General features: G+C 35.7%; 1 long non-coding RNA gene across 1 annotated transcript; it reads right to left on the bottom strand.

Annotated features, from left to right (window-relative positions):
• Window positions 1–2,226: 2,226 nt before the first annotated feature.
• On the bottom strand, window positions 2,227–16,398 carry LOC121490113. Its single transcript, XR_005987503.1, has 2 exons — window positions 16,146–16,398; window positions 2,227–5,111 (listed from the first exon to the last, which is right to left on the bottom strand). It is a non-coding gene; the product is annotated as an uncharacterized LOC121490113 (long non-coding RNA).
• Between the last annotated feature and the right edge of the window lie 6,892 nt (window positions 16,399–23,290).

Genomic DNA, 23,290 nt, shown 5'->3' with positions numbered 1-23,290 from the left:
ATATACTCTTAATAAAAGTCCCTTATTGGGGGGATCCCTGGGTGGCACAGCGGTTTCGCGCCTGCCTTTGGCCCAGGGCGCGATCCTGGAGACCCGGGATCGAATCCCACGTCAGGCTCCCGGCATGGAGCCTGCTTCTCCCTCTGCCTGTGTCTCTGCCTTTCTCTCTCTCTCTCTCTCTCTCTGTGACTATCATAAAAAAAAAAAAAATTTAAAAGTCCCTTATTGGAAATATGATTTGCAAGTATTTTTTTACCTATTCTGTGAGATGTTTTCTCACTTTCTTGGTGGTATCATTTGAACACAAACATTTTTAAATTGACCAATTTACCTATGTTTTCTCTTGTCACTTGTGTTTTTGGTGCTTTGTTTAGGGAATTATTGTCTAACCTAAAGTTATAAAGATTTCCTCTTGTTTTCTTCTCTGAGTTTTACAGTCTTAGCTATTACATTTAGGTCTATGATCCATTTTGGGTTATTTTTTATGTGTGGTATGAGGTAGATTTTCAACAACATTCTTTTGCATGTAAATATCTAGTTGCTCTATACTCCTTTCACTGAATTCTATTGGTACCTTTTTCAAGAATCAATTGACCAAATATACGTGGGTTTGTGTCTATCAGTATGTCTATGTTGTACTGTTTTGATTATTATAGCTTTGTAACATGTTTTGAAATTGGGAAGTTTGAGTCTGTCAACCTTTTTCTTTTCCAAGAATTGTTTTGGCTCTTCTAGATCCCTCGCATTTCCACATGAATTTTAAGATCAGCCTATAAACGTAGGTAACCATTAACAGCTGGAATTTACATTAGTTATATTTTATGTTATAAAATGTATTCAGTTTAAATATCTAAAAACATCAGTAATGGGGGTGAAGGTCCTTGTCAATTTGGGGATACCAGGGTTCTGAAAATCAGTCATGTTAATAAAATATCTACTAACACATGTGGCAAAATGATAAAAATAAATCAATTTAATTAAGTTCTTAAGAAAGCGATTTCCTTGACTCCTTTGCTAGCACCAAGTTGCAGAGCCATCTTCCTATTTGCCTATGGTTCGTTATTTTTATCAGCATCAAATATTGATATTTATAGCTATTGATGACAGAGCTGTTGACTCACTCTCCTGATTCTAGCTAACTTGAATAAGAACAGCAATTTGTATTACTACTAGAGTGACAAAATAAGTTTTCTGAGAGGGCAGCAATGATGCTCTATTTCCCTTTAGAGAATTAGCATCCAGCACTAGTGGACCTTAGATTTTCCAGGTTAAACTGATGTGTAAAAAGGTCAGTTTATAACAGATACAAATGCCATTCATTTAGTTATTTCCCCTGTAGGTTATCGCAATGCCTCTAAACTTGATCTTGAAGTCTTTTTCCAGTTCTTCACTGAGATTTTCTGAAAAATCCCAGAAAATGTCTCACAGGTGGCCATGAGGGCTGTCTTCTGGGTTATTCATTGTCATTATTTTATTTTATAATTTTAGCTCCAAGAGGAGGTATGTGAAACTGCAGATGCAAGGAAGCAAAAGATGTCTGCACAGATTCCTGGGGATAGTTGTATCCCTGCAATCCCTAACTCTATCTTATTCTCAAAGTTACTATGCTACGTCCCATTAGGGTCTTTTGCTTCTCCAGGCCAGCAATTTTATTAATGGTAAGGACCTTAATACTTGTAGTACTGATGGTGATTTATTGTTTTTCACTTCTGTTCATTGCTTATTCACATCTTTTGATTCTTTTTAAAATCAGTTACTGTTCTGTATCTTTTCTCCTAGACTTATATAGGTTCCTTTCTTTTCAATATTCATCTTATACTGGTTTTGAAGTTGCAAACAACTTTTTTCCAGTTCATTATCTGTCATCAACTTCATCAATGGGTTTCTTCACTACCCAGAAATCCTTAATTTTTAAGTAGTTATGATTACTAATATTTCTCCTTATGCTTTGCTTTTACCATCCTGTTTAAGAAGTTCTTTATTACTCCCAAAGACCACGCTTTCTCCTATTTTTGATCTAAAAGCTTTATAAATTTATCTTTTGTGAATTTATTTTTTGTAATATCTCTCTCTTTAAGAAGTTGTCTTTTATAGCTCTTCTTTTTAAAAACACTATCTGATTTTCATCTTCGTTTTAAATTTTGAAATAGACCCTGCAATTTTGTCAAAATGTTAAGATGATTTTGTTTTAGTATTATATCAAATCAATTGATGAAATTTGGAAACTATTTTCCTCTTTATAAATTAAAGTAGTCATGTAGGAGCATAAAACTAATCTTTCCATTAGTTTTAGATTTTCTTTTAGGTCAATTAATAGAATTTAAGGCTTTCCTTTGCAAAAGTATTTTGCATTTTATCAAATTATTTATTGAATGTTTTATTTATCATTTTTACTGTTATTTGAATACTATGTATTTTGTATATTTTCTAAATAAATATTGTTAGTTAAGAGGGGACCCAATTGATTTTTATAAATTGATCATGTATCAGGTAACAGAACACACAACTCAGGTAAACACCTCATTTTATCTTAGGAGTATGTTGGATTTTCTATACAGATCATTATCTTACCTAAATCCTACATCATATTTGTACTCTTTTAATCTTTTCATTTCATATTTCCTCTTTTTTTCACATAACATTAGTTAGGAAATCCAGTCCTATGTTAAACAAGAGTGGTTATAAAAGACATCATTATCTTATTCATAAACCTGAAGGAATGTGGCTCAAATTTTTCCATTAAATAAGAAATTGTAGGTTTTAATTATATGGCTTTTATTAAGTTAGGGAAGTTTAATTCTAGCAGTGATTTTCTGGGTCTATGTCAAAAATAGACATTGAAATTTAGTAAATGAATTTTTTGTACCTATTAAAATAGTTGTATGATTAGTTCTTTATGTGGTAAAAGATAAAATGGATCTATAAATGCCTTATTTTGTATTCTACTTATCCAATTTAGAAATCAATATTATACTAGCCTCATAAAAACATAGGTATCTCTTTCTCCTCTCTCTTTCTCTCTCTATCTCTCTTTTTTTTTTTCCTTAGGTTTTCTGAAAAGTCTTAAGGTAGGAAGCACCTCCTCCTTGAAAGTATGGGAGAACTCGGCTATGAAGCTATTTGGACCTGAGGCATCTTTGGAGGAGAGCCTGAAATTACCATTTCAATTTCTCTAATGGTTATTGGTCTATTCAGGTTTTTATTCTCTTTGCTCCTATTCTGGCTTTTTATACTTTTGTACAAATTTTTCTCTTCTCCCTACATTTTCAAATGTGTTATTATATAATTGTTATAATAAATTGTTATTATTTTTAAAGTTATTGTGTATATATATTTATTACATACTTTTCATTCTATATTTCATTGGTTTCTATATTCTCTTTTATTTTTTTCCTATGTCACTCTTTCCAGAGGTATCTTTATCACACAGATCCTTTAAACTAACACACACACACACACACACACACACACACATATTTTTGGTAATATTTTCTCCACGTTGTTGTTTATTTATTCTTTCATGTATTAAATATTTATTGAGTACCTGTAATGATCTAGGCATTGTTATAGGCACTCTGATATAGTAGTGAATAAGAAAGAATAATAAATCCTTGTTTTCATGGAAGCTAGCTATGTGCCTGTGCCATTCTCTAGACGCAGCTAAGATTATAACACTCTCCTCTTGCTTCATTGGCTTTCTTCTTTTTTTTTTCTGTTTTCCAACTATTTATATTGGATGCATATTAGTTTACTTTTTAGAAATGAACTTACATTGTCATTTAGTGCTAAGTATGGTATGTTTTAATTTTTTATGATTTCTTCTTTATATATATTCTATTTTTAGTCTTTAATTATAACTAACTTATAAATATCTCCTATTATATCATTTTGAACTTATTAATAACTATATCTTCTCCCATACAGGCTCCTTGCTTCCTTAGATAATAAACTTGATTGAACTATTTATTCATCCTTAATGTCATATATGTTTATGTATAAAATCCCCTCTAGGGTTTATCTTATCTGAGTACTTCCTCTAAAAATATTCTTGAAGAGGGTTATGTAGGGTAAACCTTATGAGGGCTGAAAATAGCTTTATTTGTTTATGTATATTAAAATAATCTCTGAGCTTATTAAAAATTTTTAACTTTGATTGTTTTTTTAACACTTTGAAAACATTACCCCATTATTTTTTCCTTGTACTGCTGTTGAGAAGGTTAATGTTCAATGATTCGTTTTTTGTTTTTTGTTTTGTCTAGAAAGTTTTAGCATATTACTTTTGCCCTTTTTTTAATTTTTAGCATTCACCATGAATTGTGTACATGCAGGTTTCTCTTATCTAATTATTTGGCACTCTGTAATCCTTTTCCAGTTGAGGTCTTTAATTATTCTCTAACTCTTGTAAATGCTTAGCCCTTACTTCCTAAAATATCTATTCTCCTCCATTTATGACCTTCCTTATCTTAAAAGGAGTCATGTAAAGAAGTTACAACTGCTAATTCTGTGTTCCATATCCTCCAATTCTTTTTTTTTTTTTTTCATTTTTCATCTCTCTATTCCTTCCTGTTGTCTTGTGGTAACATCACAAAACTATATTCTAGATCAGCATTCCTTTTTGGCTAGATATGTTTTGCTGTTTATCCTTTATATTGAATATTTTCTTTCAATTCACATTTGTATTCCTTGCATATGGATGACATTGCTTTTAAGCCATATTTATGTTCCTTGCTTAGGGATGACACTGGGGCTTCTCCCACCCTGGTCTGCCATTTATGTCTTCCATCAGGTAAAACTGCTTTCTATCTCCCCAAGGTTGTTCACATTTTTAAAGTTGTTTTTGTTTTTGTATATTTCAATGCCTTCTCTCTCTTGTGTGTGGTTATCACCAGGGTGAGGTTCAGGGGAGGGAAACATATTATACTAATTCATGATAATGTCCAGAACCAAAAAGCAAGATTAATCTTTCATATCAAGGGTAGAAAGCAGGAGAGAGCTGGGAATCCTGGAAGGATATCCCCCTGATGAGGCTGGGTCTCTTCCAAGAATGTCCAACCATCACATCTTCCTGGGACCTGCCAGTACATTGACAACATCTGAAGAAGATTGAGGACCTGGGGAGAGTGACATAAAAATCAAGAGACAGGAAAATGAATTCCAACAACAAATAACATTTTGACTGAGAAACCATTATCACCTTCCAGTAATCGATATTCTTATTTTATACCTACAAAGGCAGTGATTGAAAGATAAAAAGAAAATATTCTCTTCTCTCACCTAAGCAGTCACCCTGGAGGGTTGCAGGAGGCACATAGATTGATTCTTAGCAACTGGAAGCCTTCAGAATTTGCTCTCTTCTTTCTTCTACTTGCCCTTATTTTATACACACACACACACACACACACACACACACACACATACACACACACACCAATCCACATTTCTTTACTTCTCCCTGAACTCCACATTACTTGAAAACTGATTACCCATGAACAGGATGTTACTACGGATTTAGCATTTGTTCCCCCATTTTCTACCACTTATTGTGAAGAGTACTTTACCATGTATTCCAATGGAATCTATAGTGAGCATAGATTAATATATATACTTATTATATAACAATAAGGCATTAAATAATAGTATTAACATATAACACTATACAATAATAAATTATCATATTATCTTCTACCATAACAATATTGTCAAAGAACAAAGCTCAAATGAGTAAATTTGAAGATCTAACAGGCTTCATTAGGAGATTCATAATAAAGGGAAGCTGTCTAGCACATAGAGGGAAGCTCCAAAGTGCTATACAAAATGGAAGGTTTATTATATGGGGCAAGGAAGTTATTTGCAAAATAAAAGAAAGGATAGTTTCAGGCACACTATCCCTTATGGGGAAAAGAACAGGTCTTATCATGCAGATTACCTCATCTTCCTTTGGATGATGGAGAGGCCCAAGTGACAGATAACCTCACTGGTACTTATCAGAAAATTCCTGACTGACCAGTTAAGACTGCATTTGGGGGGTGGGGATTTAAACTGTAGTTAGGTAGCATTAATCCCAGGTTTGGTGATTTGGGTCTAAAAGATGCCTTTTGGGGCCTGATTTTATTTTTAATGATATATTATTATTCTTTACTATATAATACAGTAAAATCTAGGGCACCTGCTTTTCTTCTCATGAGTTTTCTAAGAGTCTTTTGGATACCAACATATGAATATTGTTGAAACCTAAGGTGTGGAATTCCTAGTAGTTCTTTGTGTTAAAAATGTTTCTGTTGAAACTTTCCAGTCCTATATATTCAAAGCCCAGTCCAAGTACTTCTGTTCTTTGAGGAGAGTGGAAAGACCTGAGAGAGAGAAAACAAGCAGAGTCAGCCACTCCGCTACCAGTTATCAGATACATCGTTTCATGTCTGTGTTGCTGGAACAAGAGAAAAGGCAAAGAATCTAAATTGGAGGTGAGGCTGAGGGGATGGATGTGCTGGATGCAGGCTAGTATTTTTTTGATTTCTGTACAAGCTAGATATTTTATAAACATTATTTCATTTTATCTTCCTAACAACACAAATAGATATATGTTATTATGAATCCTTTAGATGTGATGAGACAGAGCTAAATGAAAAGTTCAATACTATCCTGTTTACAAAAGTAGTAATGGGGAGAGTAGACTTCCCCCAAAACATGCCTGAACCTTAAGTTTGTCTTCAACCCACTATTCCACAAGGGCAGTGAAGCCCAGGTTCCTGCCCCAAATTACATATGAAGCAGCTCAAGGTTTCCTGTGATACCTCCCACCTATGAGGATCCTTTTCTAGGCCTTCTATTCCCTATATGCTATGACATGCTATGACATGTCCCCCACCACATAGGAATCCAGCACTCAGCTAATCTGAGTTTTCTGCAAGAGGACCATCTCTGACAGACTAATTCTCACTTAGGTATTAGTCATAAAATTCTTTGTTGTTGTTGTTTGTTTTTCAGATTTGTTTGTTTGCCTTACCTACAGAATCATAGATAAAGGATTTCTTTAGTATTTGCTATTATTTAACTCCAAGAAATGAATCTCTAAATGTGAGCTTCAGTCTCCTGAATCCCAGCACAGGCTATGTAAATATCGAATTTACTACCATCAAAATAAAGTGAAGTCAAGCCAGTTATCAATGCCATATGGTTCATTTGGCACTAGAAGGATTAATATCTGAAACATAACATTAAGCAAGTCAGGTGGTCTTGCAAGAACATTCTCTTGAGACAATCAAGGTAGAAATAAAGAAATCTCAAAAGTTTGGTGTGTGGATGTTTATCTTGCTAGATACTGTCAGTAGTTTCCTGTAGCTGCTTATTGAGCTGGCTAATGTTTAATTTGAGTAACCTTGTGGAAAGACCTGTTTAAGTGGCACTATCAAACAATAGCAGCAAGAAGAGAGATAAGAAGAAAGTATAAAAGGATTATTAAAGAAATGCTGGGGGTAGAATTTATCTCTCCAAACAAATCAGGGTGTTTTGGGCTTAATAGAAAAATCCTATAATAGGTGGACAGATAGGAAACTGTTATTTTCCAGAACTTAGTAGCATGTGAGTGGTTTTATTCTGATTTGGTGGCAGGGGGTTGGGGAGAGGAGACTATGACTTTCAGATCATTATTTTTATAATACATTTTCTGAGATCCTGACATTCCAAATCCTTCTTTTCCCCCTTTTTAAACAAAGGATGAAAATGAAGGGGGAGGGAATGGGAGTTGAGAATGCCTTCCCTAACTTTCTATCTATAACGTACTTATACAGAAAAGAAATCTCTTCAGATCCTTTTTTGCAATCCTAATACACTTCACAGAAACACTTGAATAAGCTTTGGCCTTTTGCATTAGCGTTGTTTTACTAACCAGCCAGAGTATAAAAGAGACATAGGGAATAGAGAAACTAATTACTCACTGGAAGCTTACAGACTGTGTTTGCCTTTCAGTGTCTCTATTACCTGGCCAGGCCAGGCTCAGGCCCTAGACTCTGAGGTTAGACACATAAAATTTCCAACATATGTCCCTTGCATTTCTTTATCACAGAATAGAACTAATTATGTACACGTATTGATTTTTTATTTGTATAGTTGTTGAAGCAAAGGAGTTGAGGTAAAGAATCCAAGATTTTATTTGGCCAATCAGCTTATATTTGTTAAGAACTTGACAAGTAGAAATGGAGTGACTTTCTTCGGGTGCTTACTGAAGAGGTGGGCTGACAAGATATACACAAAACAATCAGAACGGTACAGTAAGATGTTGTAGCTTGACTAGTGTCATGTCTTAATTTGTGTTAATTAAAGCACAGAATTACTGTGCTTTCCCATAGAAATAAAGAGCTAGGACAAAGGTTTAAACACTAGCTGTGCATCACAATTACCTGTAAAGTTCTAAAAATTTAGATGGACTGCTCTACTCTAGGCAAAATGAATCAGAATCTCTCTGGGTATGTGTTATGGACTGAATGTTTGTTTAAAATTCATATATGGAAGCCCTAACTCCCAATGTCATGATACTTGGAGGTGGAGCTTTGGAGATAATTAGGGTTAGATGAGGTCATAAGAGTATGGTCCTCAGGATGGAATTAGTTAGTGTCCTTATGGGGAGACACCAGAGAGCTTGCTTTTATTCTCCATGCTCCCGCAGGAAGAGGTCAAGTGGGCACCACAAGAAGGTAGACTTCTGCAACCCAAGGGGAAAGCTCTCATTAGAACCTGACCATGCGGGTGGGGGTGAATGGGTGACCGGCACTGAGGGGGGCATTTGAGGGGATGAGCACTGGGTGTTATTCTGTATGTTGGCAAATTGAACACCAATAAAAAATAAATTTATTATTAAAATAAAAAAAGAACCTGACCATGCTAGCACCATGATCTTAGACTTCCACCTCCAAAACTGTGAGGAAATAACGTTCTGTTGTTTAAGCCACTCAGTCTATGCCCTTTTGTTATGGCAGCCTGAGCAAGCCAATAAAACAAACCTTGGAATTTGCAATAAACAGAGCTCCTGGTCTTTCTACCTCTATTTAAACTGTTTTTTGCAAGATAGTAATCAAAATTCTTTATTTTTTTCCTCAGTATTGTATTATTCTTCAACCATTCAACTATAGTCACCACTGCATCTGTCAGGGTGTAGATATAACCCAGGACAAAAAATAGACAATCATATTATGGGTTAAATTGTGTCCTACCAAAAAAAAAAAAGATGTTGGGGTCCTAACCTTCAGAACCTCAGACTGTGACCTTATTTGAAAATATAGTCTTTACAGAGCTAATGAAGATATAATGTGGTCATTAGTGTAGTCCTTAAACCAACTTGACTTATATGCTTTTTATAAAATGGGGAGATTTGGACATAGGCATGGGGAGAACACTATGTGAAAACTGGAGTTACATTGCCCCAAGCCGAGAGATGCCAAAGGCCACCAACACACCTTCAGGAGCTGAGAGAGGCATGGCACAGACATGACACCTGATTTAGACTTCCAGCCTCCAGAATTGTGGACGATAAATGTTTCTGTTCTTTAGTACAGAAGTACCAGTTTATGGTACTTTTTTAATGGCAGCCTGAACAGGTTAATACAAATCATTTGATAGCAAAGTATTTATGATTTCTAAGAGCCAGATCTTGAGGAAAGCTTGCCTTGTTTTGTTTTGTTTTTTTAATTTCTAAAATGTGTCATTGTATATCAAGATTCAAGTCCTGTAATACTTAGGCCAGTTGTTTTCAAAATTTAATGTGCATCCAAATGGTGTGAAGGGTTTGGTAATACAGATTTCTGGACTCACTCTCACAGTTTCTGAATCAATAGAACTGGGATGAGGCCTGAGAATTTGCATTTCTAATAAGCTATTAGGTGATGCTAATGATGCGAGTTTGGGGACAGAGAAGAAAGTTGGCTAACAAAAGAGCTCTTTTAACAACCAAAAGGAGATGAGAGTTGGAGCAGTTGGCAGAGGAAAGAATTAAGGAATAAACACAGAAGCTATGGCAACAGTTATAGGGCTGGTATTGAAACCGTGTAAAACAAGGCAGCTTGATTAAGGGTTTTTTAAAAGAGGGAAGAAATAAATTTTTAGGAGTGTCACAGATTTAGTAGTTCAGGTATTTTATAAATTTGGCCATGTTTTTCCAAACATACAATTATGGAATAACTGAATTACTAGAGGCTAGGTTAGGATAAGCAATAAGAAAATTTTATGCAAAGTGAAGAGTGAATCACATGGGCGAAGACCTGAAACTGAAAAATATAGCACACATTCAAGTTGAAAGAAGAGCAGAGTGGCTGGAATTTGGGAAGGGTGGCAGCTCACCTCTGTAAGCTTAGAGGCAGGAAAGCACATCCCAGAGATGAGACTACAGATTTCAATAGTAGACATGCTAGGAGGTATCTGTTAAAGCAGTTAATGCAGTTTGGATGTTTCCTAGGAAGAAACCTCTAACTCTACAAGCTCTTTCACATTTGTATGAAGCACAACGGTAAAACTATTAGAGGATTTTCCTCATGAACTTCATGCTGTTTCCGGAGTCCTATTGGCACCCAAGTCAACAGTGCAGGCATCCCTGTTTTCATAGCAAGCATCTTAGATAAGTTTCTATAGACTCAGGCCTTGGGACAAGGATTTCTGTGCAAGGAATTTATTAAGGAAGTTCTCCTAGGATAAACCATCAGGAAGTAGAAGCCAAAACAGAGGGCTATGCTGATCCTGTTACTGGAAGGACACTGTAGAGAATAAATTGCATTTTAGGGGTGCCTTGATCTGTTTAAGGTCAGGAGAGCTCCCAAGAGTCATCCTCCAAGAAGAAAGCTGCCAATAGCCATTGGAGGCCAAAACTAAGGGAATTAGGGAGGGGTGCAAAGAAATGGTAAAGGGGAGCTAGCTTTGTCTTCACAGGCTGCCACAACAAAATAAATGGGCGACTTAGACAACAGAAACTCATACTGTCTTGGTTTTGGATGTTGAAAGTCCAAGATAAAGTTGCTCCCTAATTCAGTTCCTGTTGAAGTCTCTCTTCAGCTGTGTACAACTGACTTCTTACTATGTCTGCACATGACCTTGCTTCAGTGCACGGGCACATGGGGAGAGATTGAAAGAGAAAAAGAGAGAGAGAGAGAGAGATAAAATTTCTTTCTCCTCTTGTAAGGACACTAATATCATCCATTCTCATGAACTAATCCCATTACTTCCCAAAGACTCTATCTCTAAACACCATTAAATTGGGCATTAGGACTTCAACATATGGATTGGGGGAACACAAGCATTTAGTTCATAACAGGAGCCAAATGGATCTGGTTGAAATATGGACAATAATGTCTCCTATAATCTATCTTCCCCTACGTGCTCCTGGTCTTTCCTAAGAGCTGGCCCCAATCAAGACCTAAATGTTTGCAAATGCCTAAGGTGTTCTAAGAGACCTGTTTATTTATGCAAATATTCGCATTCTCTCTCTTTTTTTTTAATAGTTGTGTACATGGAGGAACACCAAAGGTTCACTCAGCCTGAGCTTAAGACCTAATTCAGTGAAAAAGACGTTTCAGATGCCCATCCTTCTGAAGGATAGGTATGAATTTGTTCTACATTTATTTAACTAAAAGCTCACAGTGGTGACTTTTTCAGAACAATGGAAGTCTATTATCAAGAAACAATCTGAGTTCGTAACTTCAGAAACAGAAAACAGACAGCAATGTCCAGATGGCAGTTCTCCAGCTTAAGAAATAAAGTCCCTTCCCTGAAAGTACTGCAATGAACTGAAAATAACATTAAGCAGCCTTACTTCAAAAAAGGGGGAAGGATATTTTTCTGGAAAATATTTTCTTTCCCTGCATAATAGTTCAATTCTTCCTGGAAGCCTATTCTAAGCTGAGGATGGAAAAAAATCATCCAAGATATCACCCCCATGCACAAGAACCCTTTTCACTGAGCTTGCTGACTTGGTGTACAGGGGTGTGTGTGTGTGTGTGTGTGTGTGTGTGTGTGTGTGTGTCTACTTATTTAGTTTTTGTTGTTGTTGTTTGAAAAGCTTCTGCTAGTCATCAGGCTGACTGTAAGTATTAAGTAATAGTCGTAGGACAAATTCATTAGAGTATGGGCTGGATATGAGTCTTGGCTCTACCACTCTTGTGTGCAATACTGTTTCGCTAAAACCCAAACATCTTATCTGTAAAGTAAGGCTAATTATATCTTACCTCAATGAGTTGTGAGAGAAATGCATCAGACTGCGTTGTTAAAGCTTTTAGCACAGTGCTTAGCACATGTTTATGAGCAAAATAAATATTTACTATGATAAAAGTAATGCCCCTAAAAAGAATGTCAGGTAAAGCATTTTAAAAAGTAAACAAAAATAAATAAAAAGAATGTCAGGTTACGTGGTAAAGAAAGAGGGATGAGAAAATACAGACATCTGCTTAAAGCAAAGAGAAATCTATTTCTGCAACCTATTAACTCAATTTATTTCCTATTATTCAACCATCATGTAAGTCAATTTTTAACTGAGAGGAGGATTTGGTTTGATAGTGAAATCCATAGAGTGAGCAAACTTTTGCGCTTGACAAAACCTCAGTATCAAGTCCTCTTCCCTCTGAAATGAGCAGACAAAGGCACCAGAGATACTCTAACCCGCTTGAGGTCAAATAGCCACTCTCCAGAACCAGAATTAAAACACACTTCTTGTACCACCCCCCTACAACCTATCAGACCTCAATTCATATCTGCCAAAGCTGTGGTTTCTTATTACTATTCCTATAAGGATGAATATATACGAAGTTGAGTAAGGGCAGGTAATTTCATGTAACATGTAACATGTCACCCAAACAATTGAGAATTGGATTGACACACATCATTTCTACCCAACATTGATGCCTGGACACAATTCCAAGTCTTGGAAATGGAAGAGAAGGGTTTGAAAAAGAAACAAACCTTAGTCATGTTATTAAAGGACACTTGCTTTGGAATGGAATGCTGGAGTGTTTAATTATCAACATGTGCCTTTCCATCCCTGGCCTATTAAATCATCTGGCCTGCTAATAATAGCCTGTTTAGCCATCAGCAGAAGATGGATGAGTTTTAGTTCCCATTTTCAAATCCAAGGGATCTGCCCTGTTTCTGAATTATCTGCAGATGAAGATTAGTCACTGAGGCATCTGTAGGTTGTGCAGAGGACATTGGGAGTCTTGGCCAGCACATTTATCCTCACCAGTGTGCTCCTCCCTCTCCTCCAGGGCTTCCACTGGTGAACAGAGACTGAAAGTGCCAAGGTTAAATGTAGGGAATTAAACCTTACCAATTAAAGGCCCTTTTTAGCATTTGTAAACTGGATTTAATTGCTTCCTGTTTTTAAACCATCTGTGAATAGATCACCTATTTAGCTTTGCAAAGGAAATTGTACATGTAGTATGACTGGTTTCACAAATCCAGCTGGGTTTTTTGTTTGTTTGTTCACTCTTCAATCCATATCTATTATTCTTGCTACCTGTTGATGTGTGACAAACTATCCCAAAACTGGGTAGCTTAAAACGATCTATTTGGATCATAATTTTGTGGATGAGGAATTTGGGAAGTGCTTAGCTGGGTTTCCCATCTCTGCTCCATATGTTGATTGGAGTGGGTTGACACATGCTAGATGTTCCACTTTCAAGGTGGCACACACACATGTTTAGCAGGCTGGTGCTGACATTGGCTGAGAGTTTAGCTTAGTCTTTAGGTAAGATAACTTCACTGTGATCCACAAGGCCCTATCCTTATCCATAGGCTGTGTGGACTTCTGTCTAGCAGAGCAGCTGAGTTCCCAGAGTGAATGTTCTTTCAGTCCATCGAAAGACACAAGATGCCTTTGATATAGCTTCAGAAGTCCCAGAACACCACTTTCACTGTATTCCTTGGTCCGGCAAATCATTTCAAGCGTGCGCAGATTCCAGGGGACAGAAAATGGACTCCCTTTCTTAAGAGTAGAACAGCAAAGACTTTGCAGGCATCTTTAGTCTGTTACATCAAGGAAAATCATAATCATAAGATTTTAACTAATCTCTCCATCCTAGAGTTATCTGATCTTTTCAGAATCTTAAAAAATATTGTTGGGATGCCTGGGTGGCTCAGTGATTGAGCGTCTGCCTTTGGCTCAGGTCATGATGCCAGGGGCCTTGGAATCCAGTCCTACATCAGGCTTCCCACAGGGAGCCTGCTTCTCCCTCTGCCTATGTCTCTGCCTCTCTCTGTATCTCTCCTGAATAAATAAATAAATAAAATCTTTAAAAATATATTGTTGATTTATTAATAAGATTTTCCTCCATTCTTGATATTTAATAGGCATTTTATGACATTTTGAAAAAATGGCTTCAATCAATCAATCAGCACTCAAATTCCATTAATTTTTCTGATGATTATTCCTTTCCTTTCCCAGCCTGTCCCCATATTGATTATAACACTCCAAATGCCATTCTGGATTATGTGTAACTAGTCAGTAGCAAATAGCAAAAGCTTCAACACAACATTCTCTGTAAGAGAAAGCAAGTCAGACGGGGAAAAAAATTAATAAACACCTTCCAAGCTGAAGAAGGATCTTAACAATGGCAGAGCTTTTGAGATATTCAGATGGCTTTCATGCCACCCTTTCTTATTTATGCCCCAAGGAGCAAGGGTATAAAAAATCAGTTTTGCAGATCTTATCAGTAGACCCAAAAGTAGAAATTAACTAGTAGTGAAAATCTCATACATTGAGCCCCTTTTCATTTGCATATATTTGCATATGAATACTCAACTAATTGTTGTGAAGTAACAATTAAGAGAACAATAGAAGAAAGAAAGGGGCTTGAGGCTGCAGCAGACACCTGGGAGACTGTATTTAAAAAGCTTTTTTACATATTTGAATTTTTTTTGATAAAGACAAAGGCATTGAATCACGCAACACAGAATACTACCAAAGGAATTAAAGAAGGAAAACGTTTGTGACCTATTGATAGCATTTTCTGATAGAGACTTCTCTAATTTTTCCTCCTTCGATCTTGAATATCAAAGCCCTGAAATGTTGAGTTTAGAACCCAAGGTTCTAGAGATAATGCTGAAGCAAGTTCTGAATCCTCCTGCCAAGCTCCTAAGTTTGCACTGGCTCCTCTTCAAACTCATACTTTTAAATAATTGTTAAAGAGCAGAGAACCATTTACTGAGCTTGGGACAAGGTGGCTTTCCTTTTTCTCTTTTGTGATCCTGAACAATTCAGCTCTGGCCCCAAACTGGCATATGCTACTCAGCAAAACAAGTGACCTGCATTTTAACTCTTTCCATCCTTCCTAAAGAGCAATTTAGCAAACATCTGCATTGTCTTGAGCATGTCTTTGATCTCCGAAATAGATCTTTGAAAAATCTTTTACCTTCCTGGCATCTATTCCCGTTTCTGACAATAGCACCATAATTTTTCTTTATACAACTTCATTGTGTATTTTTAGTCTTTGTAGCTTCTGATGGGCTTTCTGCCCCCAGCTCTAAGAACAGAGCCAACACCAAGTGAGGTGTAGTTTAGAGACAGGCAGACATGGGTCACCACAATATAAACACAAAGAAGAGGGGAAAAGCAGAGGAAAGAAAGAAGAAAACAAGAGACAAACAGAAAACACTGACGTTGGTTGACATCTTGATTCCAACCATGCCCTAAACTATATATTTAGAAATATAAGCCAATTGATCTTTCTCCTCTAGCTCACACACACACACACCATGCACACCTACATGTACACAGAAATATTTTATTTATTTATAAACAATCATAATGATGATTATATTTTGCTTAATCTAGCATGATTTGAGTTTCTATCACTTGAAATCAGGGTTTAATAACACAATCCCTTATCAACTCAAAGAAAAATATTTCCTCCTGATGTTTATAGTCCTGTCTTTGAAAGGCATTGTCAAATCAAAACTAGTACATTAAATTCTCTCCACTGGCTTTCATATAATAATAAGGGCAAACCAACCAAAGATAGCTTTTCCAAATTACTTAGGTCTATTATTGGATTATTCAACATGACTAACAAATTATCCAACATGAAATTATTTATCAAAAAAACTCCCCTATCAACATATATATATATATATTAACATGCATATATATATTTATACACACATATTCATATACTTACATATTATTTTAATTCTTTTAAAAGGCCACAGGTAGGTGCACATCTATTAGTGTCTCCATAGGCATGTGTATTTGTTATCTTTGGTGGAATAACAAACTCCAATATTTCAGTGTTGTATAACACAAAGGCTTATTTCTTGCTCACATTTCACGTAAACTTTAGGCCGGTAGCATTCTGCTCCAGTAATGGCTCCACTCCATCTGTCTTCTCAACTAGACTTGCAGGCAGGCTAAAGGAGCAACCTTTGTCTGGAATGTGCCATTCTCAAAGAGGAAAGCAGAAGCAAGAGACTAACCTGAACCATGCGATCATATTTAAAACTTCTGTTCCAACATGGCATACATCACATTCACTCAGATTACAACGGAAACATTTACCAATGGGACAGGAAAATATATGCCAGGTATACAGTGGCACTGAAAATTACACAACAAAGACAAGGATGTATAAACTTCTTACAATGATGGGACTGAATTATTTTTTAAAAGATTTTATTCATTTTAGAAATTGATAGAGAGGAAGAGAGGGAGCAAGCAGGGGGAGGAGCAGAGGGAGAGGGACAAGCAGACTCTGAGCTGGGCACAGAGCCTGACACCGGCCGATCCCATGACCCTGAGATCATTAACTCAGCCAAAATCAAGTCTGTCACTCAAGCCACTGGAGCCACTCAGGTGCCCCTGGGAGTGAATTATTTTGAACAATAATACAATCTGACAAATCTATCGTGTCAGGTTATATTACCAGATCATATTACTTTATTTACCTGGCTGCTAAGCTACAACTATGCCTTGAATCAGGTACCCAGGATTTCACTGGTGTTCTAGAGTCTCTAATGAGATAGTAGGAACACATGCCCTTGAACTATGAGAACTCAGAGTTCTTGCATTCTGTAGGGGGAAGAGTTCCCTTGACATCATGAGCTCTCCCAAGGCCACTGCTTTTTACAACTCTGCTCATTGGGCTATATGAAATGAATTAATCCTCCTCTGTTGGTTTTCGATGTGCTTAGAAAATACTTTAACTCTGTTACCCTAGTCCTCTGGCTCTAGGTTTTACAGATATGAATATGCACCCCTCAAATGTTGGTGCTGTTAAGATGCAGTTTTCAGTGCAACCTAGACTTACTAGGTTTACTAGTTTTACTAGTAGGCTTGTACCAGCATTCAAATAAATACAACTTTCTTGATCTTGGTGCATTTCCAGTATATTTTAGCAATCCTTTAGAAGAACATTGTTCCAGTAACCCTGGCTATGTAACAAACCAACTCAAAACTCAGTGACTTAAGACAATATTTATTGATTGTTTCTCATCATCTCAACAAGTCAGAAATTTAAGAGCAGCTCAGCTCTGTATGGTTCTGGTTTAGGGTCTTTCATGAAGCTTCAGTCTAATGGTACCTAAGACTAGTGTCATGAAGTCTTCCTTACTCATGTATATGGAATTCCAGCTGGGGAGATTTGGACATCTGGGAAGAGCAGGGGCTCCTTGTGCACCTTTCTGTAACTTTGTATGGTGTCTTATGTGATTTCCAGTATGGCAGCTTCAGAAGCACTACATGGTGGATCAGATCTCCAAAGGCACAAGTTCTGAGAGAGAGACAGAGACAGAGACGGAGACAAAGAAAGAGCATGTTCCAGGTGAAGCCATATTGCCTCTTATACCTAGCCTTAGAAGCCAGACGAGTGTCAATTTTGCCATATTCTCAGAGATGAAGCAGTTACAAAGGTATACCCAGATTTGAGGGGATGCACCAGAGACTCTATCTTTCATTAGAGGATTGCCAGTCTTACTTTGTAAGAAGAGCTTGTAGGAGGAGATTAATATTAGTGTGACCATCTTCAGAAAATCCAATTTGCCAGAGATACTCTGATTACTCTGCACCTTAATCTAGTTCTGATAAGACGCTCTGGATTTGAATAAAAGAATATCATAGCTAACTTTTTCTAATTACCAACTCAAGGAATTTAAGGTAAGACAGACAATTAGATATAAATATACCAAAATTAGAGGAGAAATCTCTACCCTGAGTTCTTTTTGCCGAATCCCAGCAACCAGTATGATTGATTTTATTGGCTCTTATTTCACACGAGGTTATGGCCATGGTGTAGCTAAAAACAATAAAATTGAATCTCAAGTTGTAGTGAACTGAAAACCAACTGTTACCTGGTGTTAGATATTTAAGTTTTTGTTTTTGTTTTTGTTTTTAATCTATCACCTGATAGTAATACATACTTGAATCGCTGGTCAAAAACAGGACATAAACCTCACACTTATACAAAATCTAACTCAAAATGCACCATAGATTTAAATGTAAATCTCAATGTAAATTTAAAACCATGGAACTTTTAGAAGGAAAAAATGGAATGGAATGTCAGAGTACTAAATAATGTAAATGATAATTGGTAGGATTTTCCTTATATTATTAGCTGACATCTGTATGAAATGAACATTTTTAACTTTTTTAAGGACTTTGAATTCAATTTTTTAACAGTTGAATTCAAATTTCTTAATAGTTACAGAATTGTTGCAGTCATTTACCATCTTTGTATTTCATATTGGGTGAGTAAGAGTAGTTTGTGTTTTTCCAGAAAGTGGTCCATTTCATACACATCGTCAAAGTCCTATGGACAAAGTTGTTTGTAATATTTCCATGTCATCTTTGGGGTGCTGGCAGGGCTGTAGTGGTAACCCCTGCTTCTTTTCTAACATTAGCAATTTTTAGATTTTTCCTTTCTCAGGCTTGCTAGTTGTTTGTCAACATTGTTGATCTATTTGAGGAATCAGCTCTTGGTTTCATTGATTTCCTTGATTGTATTCCTGTTTCCAAGTTCATTGATTTCCGGCCTTATGTGTATTATTCTCTTCCTTCTGTTTGCTTTGAGTTTCTTTTTCTTTCTTTTTTTTTTCCTTTTTGATTATTGATTTGAGACATTTTTTAATGTGTAAATTTAGTTCTAAAAATTTCTTTCTTAGCACTGCTTTAGCTATGTCCCAGAAATTTTGATAATTTGTATGTACCTTTTTATTTTTATTTTTTTTATTTTTTTTTGTATGTACCTTTTTAAAAATGTTCCTGAAATTGCCTTTTAGATCTATGGATTATTTATAAATATTCTGTTTAGTTTTCAAATGATTGAAAATTTTTCTGTGATTGCTTCCTTATTGACTTCTAGTTTGATTCCAGTGTGGTCAGAGCACACACTCATATAATTTCAGTGAGCTTAAATTTCTAAGGTCTATTTTATAGCTTTCTATCTTAGGATATGATTCATGTACACTTAAAAATAATGTGTTTCTGCTGTTGTTGGGTGTCCTAAAAATACTGTTGGCTAATAGGGCTGTTGACTTCCTCTATATCCTTGCCAATTTTCTGTTCAATTTTTCTATAAACTATTGAAAGAGGAGTGTTGAAGTCTCCAAGTGTAACAGTGGATGTATGTTTTCTGTCTCAGTTCTATCGTTTCTTCCTCACACATTTTGAAGCTATGTTATTTAGTGCCTACACATCTAGGATTTCTGTGTCTATTTGTGGCTTTGTCCATTTATCATTATATAATGTCACTCTTTCAGGTAATTGTTTTTCTCTGAAGTCCACTTTATCTGATATTAATATATCCACTCCTGTTTTGCTTTGATTAATGTTTGCATGAAAAAAAAATGTTTGCATGATATATGTTTTCTTTATAGTTAGGTCATATTTTAAAATCCACTTTGCCAATTTCTGTATGTTAACATGTATTTACACCTTTTACAGTTAATGTAATTGTTGATATGTTAGAGTTTAAAGTGCCATTTAATTTTTATTTTCTGTTTGTTCCCTTAGTTTTTTATATCTCTGTTTTCATTTTCATGTTTCTCTGTGGGTTACTTGATTTTTTTAAGAATTCATTTTTATTAATCTGTAATGTTTTTGAGTATATCTTGTACAGCTTTTTAAGTGGTTATTCTAGGTACTACATTATACATGTAAATATAAGTGTGAGATGTGTATGTGTGTGAATATATACATGTGGTGTCATTATTTTACAAGTGCAAATGAAGTATTAAATTCTTTCCTCCCTTTAGATTCTTTTGCATCTATTTTCTATTAATAAATATTGTAAATATAAAATGTTTAATATATTCACTTATTTATAATATAATTGCCTTAAATGCCTCAGCATACATTTAGAATCATATCATACAATGTTATTTTTTTTGTTTTAATCATACAAAAATTAGAAAACTCAAAAGAGAAAGTAAATCTTATTGTTTTTTCCTTATTTTTCTTTTTTTAAAAGATTTTTTCCCTTATTTTTCCCTTATTTTTCTTATCTTGTTCTTTCCCCTTCCCCAATGTTTCAAGCTTCCTTATTTTACAGTTTTCTTCTTTTCAGAGAACCTCCTTAAGTCGTTCTTTTATAAAAGGTCTGAGAGTGAGAGATTATCTTAATTTTCCTTTGTCTAAGAATATTTTGATTTCCCTTTCATTCTTGAAGGATATTTCTGCAGTGTATAGTTTTCTAGGTTGATAGTGCTTTTCTTTCAATACTTGAAAAATATTCTGCCACTTTATTCTGGTCGCTATCATTTCTAATGATAAATCAGCTATCATTTTAACTATTTATTCTTTACATGTAGGGTGTCCTTTTTCTCTGGCCACTGTTGAGATTTTTTTCTTTGTCTTTAATTTTTGAAAATTTAATTATAATGTGTCTTTGCATTTTCTTTGGGATTATACTGCCTGGGGTTAACTAAGCTTCTTGAATCTGGAGGTTTATGTATTTTGACAAATTTGGGAAATTTTTGTTCATTATTTCTATGTGTAGCTTTTTCAGCCCTGCCATCCTCCTCCTCTTGTTCTTGAACTCCCATGACAAAAATATTAGGTCTTTCATTATAGTTCCACATATCTCTAACACTCTATTAATTTTTTCAGTTTATTTTCTTTTTGTTATTCAGATAGTCTCCCTTGTGCTCTTTTCCATTCATTGATAATTTCCTCTGTCCCCTCCATTCTATGATTGAGCCTATTCGTTGAGCTCATTATTTCAGTAGTATTTTTTGGTTCTAAAGTGCTATTTGGTTCTTTTTTATATCTTCTATTCCCTTGCTGGAACTTTCTATTTCTTTGCTAAGATTTTCTATTATTTTAATTTATTGCAAACATTTTTGTAATTGCTCATTAAATAAATTTACTGTGTGTTTTAGAACTTTGTCAGATAATTTTAACAACTCTGTCATGTCAGCATTGGCATCTCTTGTTTTTTTTTTTTTTTTCGTTCACTTTGAGATCCTCCTGATTCTTGATGTGACAAGTGATTATTAAAACTTAGACATTTTTGTATTACATCAGGTAATTCTTCATATTATTAAACTTCTCTTTTAACTGGCTTTTTGGAACATGACTCTGTTGACTGGAAAGAGGAGTACCATTTCTTTATTGCCACATGGAGACAAAATTCCAGATTTGCCATTCAGACTCAATTCACATTCAATTTGGGCATGATCCTCATTACTTTTAAGCAGAGGTGAGGGTTCTGACTCTCCATGTGGTCTTTGCTGATAGCAGTGGGAGTAGCCTTGTTACCACTAGATGATGATGAAAGATACCGTTCTCCACCAGGCCTCCTCTGTTGCCATCTGAGTGGAATGGGAATGGGATCGTTATAGCCAACTATGAGTAGAAATTGAGACTCCCGTGTGATCCGCACTGTCGCTGTGTATAGGAGGTTTAGTAACTGTCCAGCAGGGATTCTAGCTCCTTACCTAACCCTCTCCAACATCAGCCCAGTAGGGATGTGAGAGTTCCTTGTGACCTCCTGACGTGGATCCCCAACTAGCTTTTGGTGGCATGGGCGAGCCCAGATTTTTGTCTTCTGTGTTGTTTTGCTGGAATAGAACAAGTATTTTCCAAAGTTTTCTGTATTGTTAAGCTGTCCCTTTCCTGGTCCTTTGGCTAGAGAGACAAACTTTTGTTGGGGCTATTTTTGTCTGTGTTAGCTGGTGTTTTCAAATTGCTGACCTCATCAAATTGCTCTGAGTTGGAATATATGAGGCAAAAGAGAAAATCCGGGTAACTAACCATTTCTTAGGTCCTAAGTTTCCTTGCCAGTCTGCCTTCTACTGTCTATATTTCAGAGTCTTCTTATGTTTTATATATAATATCTAGTATTCTTAGTTGTACTTATTGTGATGATGTCAGAAGTATGTTTACTGTATCTTTAAGAAGCAGAAGTCTTAGTAGCAACGTTTTCAAAAATAATAGTTTATTTTATAGTTTTTTTTAAATGAAAAATCCATAGTCCTGTTCCTTTAAAAGACTACCTCACAAGTGACAGAATCACAAGAGAATATTTGCTCCTACGGTCAAGCTATCCTAGAGAATGGGTTCAAATAGTACTTAAAATATTAGCATCCATATGATTTATAGCACTCAAAGGGCCAGAAGACCAATAATATATTACACTTCCAGGTAATATACAGGGGCAGTATTTGATCAGACGTATCCAGCAAAACCATGGGGCAGATGTTAATAACAAGCAAGAAATCATGATCACAAGTGGGCAGACAGACCAGGGAGGAAAGAAGATTTGCCCATATCTTTTACTAGCATGACACCTCACGTCATCCTGACAATAGGCTTGGAGGGTAGATACTATTACTAACTTCCCTTTTTTATTTCCAAAAAAGGAAAGAAAGGCATAGGAACTAGTTTTCTGTTTTTTGTTTGTTTTTTTGTTTTGTTTTGTTTTGTTTTGTTTTTTTAGTTTTCTGATTTTTACAGCTAATTATTGGAGGATCCGTTCTTCAAAACCTGTATGTCTGACTATAGAATGTAGACTCTTAAATATTAGAGATGAGAGGTGCTCAGATGAAGTAAGTAAAATCTGTGTTCCAGACCAGGGCAAGTACCAATGATATCTGAGAGTCACAATAATACCCGATCTCAGTTGAAATGATGTGCTAAGATAGTGATTCAAAAAGTAGGTGGGGGTTTTCAGTAGATGAACTGATAAGCTGAATTCACACAAATGTTTTGTAGTTGCAGGAAGAGAAGCAAACTGGTGGCACCAGAAATAAAGTCAGGGGGAGGAAAGCCTGAGTTTGTATATTAGGGTCAGGGTAAGGATCTCGGGACCCATTTTAAAGGACTTGACAACAA

The sequence above is a fragment of the Vulpes lagopus genome, chromosome 4, assembly GCF_018345385.1.
Source record: "Vulpes lagopus strain Blue_001 chromosome 4, ASM1834538v1, whole genome shotgun sequence".
Lineage (NCBI taxonomy): Eukaryota > Metazoa > Chordata > Mammalia > Carnivora > Canidae > Vulpes > Vulpes lagopus.
Note: the sequence above shows the minus strand (reverse complement) of the source record. Positions and strands in the feature narration are given on the sequence as shown.